Source organism: Salvelinus sp. IW2-2015, unplaced genomic scaffold (genome assembly GCF_002910315.2).
Source record: "Salvelinus sp. IW2-2015 unplaced genomic scaffold, ASM291031v2 Un_scaffold1888, whole genome shotgun sequence".
In the NCBI taxonomy this organism is placed as follows: domain Eukaryota; kingdom Metazoa; phylum Chordata; class Actinopteri; order Salmoniformes; family Salmonidae; genus Salvelinus; species Salvelinus sp. IW2-2015.
Genome location: NW_019943250.1, coordinates 22,884 through 27,970, shown reverse-complemented (window position 1 = coordinate 27,970; position 5,087 = coordinate 22,884).

Below are 5,087 nucleotides of genomic sequence, written 5' to 3'. Positions count from 1 at the left end.
CACACACACACACACACACACACAGTTGTTCAAACAGCATCTGCTCTAAAAATGTTGCATCCATTCCTTATTAATGGACTGCAAACAGCATGCAAACTAACCAAAACAAACATTTACAAATCTTTTGTTCATCTGTCTCTGAGATTCTGAGAGTAAAACCAATCTAAGAGGTGAGTTTATGGAGGGGTTTGAAAATAATATGACACCTCAAGGATCTGCAGCAGGAACTCAGAAATGTTCATACCAATAATTTCTCCAATGCATATGCAGTCCTAATTATACAGTGCCTTCGGAAAGTATTCAGACCCTTTCACCTTTTCCACATTTTGTTACATTACAGCCTTATTCTAAAAAGTATTAAATTGTTTTAAAAAACAGAAAGACCTTATTTACATAAGTATTCAGACCCTTTGCTATGAGACTCAAAATTGATCTCAGGTGCATCCTGTTTCCATTGATCATCCTTGAGATGTTTTTACAACTTGATTGGAGTCCACCTGTGATAAATTCAATTGGTTGGACATGATTTTGCACACATCTGTCTATATAAGGTCTCACAGTTGACAGTGTATGTCAGAGCAAAAACCAAGCCATGAGGTCGAAGGAATTGTACGTAGAGCTCTGAGACAGGATTGTGTCGAGGCACAGATCTGGGGAAGGATACCAAAATATTTCTGCAGCATTGAAGGTCCCCAAGAACACAGTGGCCTCCATCATTCATAAATGGAAGAAGTTTGAAACCACCAAGACTCTTCCCAGAGCTGGCCACCCAGTCAAACTGAGCAATCAGGGGAGGAGGGCCTTGGTCAGGGAGGTGACCAAAAACCCGATGGTCACTCTGACAGAACTCTAGAGTTCCTCTGTGGAGATGGGAGAACCTTCCAGAAGGACAACCATCTCTGCAGCACTCCACCAATCAAGCCAATATGGTAGAGTGGCCAGATGTGTCATGTTCGTCGTATGAATCGGACCAGCGTGGTATGCGTACATTCTTTATTATATTAAGAATGAACACTGAACAAACTAACCAAAATAACAAAACGAACCATGAAGCTATACAAAAGAGTGCTGACAGGCAACTACACATAGACAAGAACCCACGAACACAAAAGGGAACATGGCTACCTAAATATGATCCCCAATCAGAGACAACAATAAACAGCTGCCTCTGATTGGGAACCATATCAGGCCGCCATAGACATACAAATTACCTAGACCTACAAAACCCCTAGACATACAAAAACCCTAGACAATACAAAAACTAGCATACCCACCCTCGTCACACCCTGACCTAACCAAAATATAAAGAAAACAGAGATATCTAAGGTCAGAGCGTGACAAGATGGAAGCCACTCCTCAGTAAAAGGCACATGACAGCCTGCTTGGAGTTTGCCAAAAGGCACCTAAAGACCTTCAGACCATTAAAAACAAGATTGTCTGGTCTGATGAAACCAAGATTGAGCTATTTGGCCTGAATTCCAAGCGTCASGTCTGGAGGAAACCTGGCACCATCCCCATGGTGAATCATGGTGGTGGCAGCATCATGCTGTGGGGATGTTTTTCAGTGGCAGGAACTGGGAGACTAGTCAGGATCGAGGCAAAGATTAATGGAGAAAAGTACAAAGGGATCCTTGATGAAAACCGTCTCCAGAGCGCTCAGGACCTCAGACTGGGGTGAAGGTTCACCTTCCAACAGGACAATGACCTTAAGCACACTGCCAAGACAACGCAGGAGTGGCTTCGGGACAAGTCTCTGAATGCCCTTGAGTGGCTTAGCCAGAGCCCGGACATGAACCCGATCGAACATCTCTGGAGAGACCTGAAAATAGCTGTGCAGCGTCACTCCCCATCCAACSWGACAGAGCTTGAGAGGATCTGCAGAGAAGAATGGGAGAAACTCCCTAAATACAGGTGTGCCAAGCTTGTAGCGTCATACCCAAGAAGACTCGATGCTGTAATCACTGCCAAAGGTTCTTCAACAAAGTACTGAGTAAAGGGTCTGAATACTTATGTAAATGTAATATTTCAGTTGTTTATTTTTAATAAATCTGCACAAATTTCTAAAAACCTGTTTTGCTTGTCATTATGGGGTATGGTGTGTAGATTGATGAGCGATTTAAGAAATATATATATTTTAGAATAACGCTGTAATGTAACAATATGTGGAAAAAGTCAAAGGGTCTGAATACTTTACGAATGCACTGTAGCTAGCAACAATACTTAAATTTGTGTTTAGAAACATTCATTAAGTAATTGTATGATTCATCAAATATAATAGAAATAGAATGTCTGTAAAGCAAAGGGAAGGCTTTAAATAGAAACACCAGTTGTTTTGTTTTACAGCTGTCGTGTCAGTCTGATTACCTGTTGATATTATGCATTGGACAGTATTCAAACTCATTTGGTAAAATAGGGACATAGTGCCATGTTATTGTTTGTGTATAGTTATTTGATTGTAATAAAAGTTAAATGAAAATAAAATGAAAAGGAATGTTTTTGACCACAATTACTCAGGGAAATTGGAATATAAAGGTCATGTACACTGCAGTGCGTTTCCCAATCTTATCAAATTTAAGTTTACCCTGAAATGATGAACCTAAAATGTAACTTTCTCAAGAAAGCAGAAATGTGATTTTGATTAGCAACAAGTCTGTTTTCACCGGGGTTAAGAAAAGGAACAATGTTGACCATTACCCTGGAAGTTTACAGAGTAATTCAATTACAGTGACTGTGATGGTTCAATGGACAAAAACTGGTAAATGTACATCGTAGTAATGCAGTCTTCCTCTAACAGTCTTCTAACCATCCCACGGCAAAGGCAGAGGAGGAAGAGGGAATAAGAGGATGCAGACCTCAGCATTCGTGGCCACCAGCAGAGTTCAGTCTGACTGTTAGTGTTGCAGAAATGCCCTGGCTGCCCTTGTGATGGAGGCTGAAAAAAAAAAGTAATCGCTCAATAGTGGAAGGGAGACAGATAATGGTAGTGTGACTGACAGCTGTTAAGACAATGGGCATGCTTCAGAAGTAACCTGCTCGTTGGGAGTATTTAAGGAAACAAAAGAGCAAAGAAGAGATCTGCCTGAGGAGGGAATGGATACCCTCTCTGTCCCACACCCCTGGAGAGATCCCCCAGCTTTCTCTCTCTCTCTCCTCCTTCTCTCTCCTCCTCTTCTCTCTCTTTCTTCTCTTTCTCTCCTCTCACTCTCTCTCTCTCTCTCTCTCTCTCTCTCTCTCTTCTCTCTCTCTCTCTCTCTCTCTCTCTCTCTCTCTCTCTCTCTCTCTCTCTCTCTCTCCTGTCTCCTGTCTCCTGTCTCCTGTCTCCTGTCTCTTGCTCTGTGTTGCGGCAGGGTACGAGGGTTGGTGGAGTGGAGATTGACAGGCAGACAGACTAACAGTTGAGTCATGTTTACAGGGCTGAGTTTGTGTGTGTGCATCACATTACCCCCTTTGTCCCCATCAGCAGAGCCATGCTCCATTGAGCCCAGTTTAGCACGCCACGCTCTGTGGAGACGAGCTGCAATCGGAAGCGATCTCTGTGTCTCCCTCATGGCTGCTCGTGTGTCTGTAACCTTACTTAACACAGTGGTACATGGCTTTGGATTCGCTGAATGGCCCGGTCGCCTGAGAGAGCTTAGCACGTCACTCTGCAGACTGATGACACCAACGCAGGGTTGGTTGTGTCTCAGGTCGGGATTTGGATAGTTGTCTTTGTAGTTTTCTGCTTCTTGTCGTTGGGGATTTGTGCCCAAGGGTAGTGTGTGTTATTGGGTAGAGTATGATAGTGGAGATTGGAAGTATTTGTTTCATGTTTGAGTGTCTCTGAGCTCTAGAACACAGTAGAACACGGAGGAGAGACGGGAGGGGTGTTTTAGGGCTGTAAGGCAGGGTATAGCACGACAGTGAGAATGATGAGAGGCACCATATGAGATGTACAGTGTTGACATGAAAATAAATCCTTAGCTCATATGTTTTTAAGGAAAGGCTTTGCATGAAAATGCAGATTTCATTTTCATGATTTGTTTTCTAATATCTAGATTTGGATCGAATAAAGAGTAGGGAGTTAGATTTAGGTAATTCTAGATGACAGGTTAGTGAAGGACATGGTGCAGATCTATGATGTTAAGTGCTGTGGAGTGCAGAACCGCTCACTTGATGGCTGAACGCGTGGCTGCTTACCATGCTAATGAAAAAGAGGAAGAAGGGATGAGGGGTCGTGGGTCGGGGTGGGGTGTGGTGTTGAAAAGCAAAAGGGGGGGAAGGGTCATACTGACAGATATGGACCAATAATGTGTGTTACTTTGTGTGTGCTTGCGTGCTTGTGCATTAGTGTGTGTGCGTGTTATTGTGTGTGTGTGTGCGTTCGTGTGTGTTTTGCTCACGCCCGCCCACTGGGCAATGTATGTTTGTGTGTGTGCTGTCAGTGTCGCCAGCACTGTGTGCCTTGTCAACGGCACTCAATAAAAGACGATTATCCTCTCTTGTCGCTGTGCCTCCCTTTGTCCTCCTAACGACTGGCTTTTGACCTTCTCACCCTGCCTGCTGCCTGCTGGTGGGAGGGGGGGGAGCCAGGACCAGCTGCCACCAGCAGCGGCCTCCCTCTCCTTGGCAGCAGCGTTACTCCAGCCCCCTGCTTACTCCTGGCCTGCTGGGCCCTCAGGGTAGAGCAAGCTGTTGAGCCACCAGTCTCCCCTTGCTGTCCCACCTGCCCTGCCTGGGGGCAGCAGCCCACTGAGCACAGAGCCCTGCCCTCTGTCTCTCCTGCCTCCATCCCCTATCTGAGTGCCTCGCCTGGGGTGACCAGCATCCCATCACCTCCCTCATCCATCCATCTCTCTCATGTCTTTCTCTCTCGTCCTCCATCTACTCATTCCAACTCATAAATGCTCTCTTTATTCCACCCTTTTTTAGCACTTTGTTTGACTATATCACTCATCCATCTCTTTCTCTCCTTTTTCCTCTCTCATAAATCTCAATTTTTCATCTTAGCTTGAAATTCCCCTCAGAGGGATGGATAATATATCTGATAGAAGCAAGGTACTGTCAGTCCATAAAAACACTATGCATTTTGTGTGTGTGTGTGTGTGTGT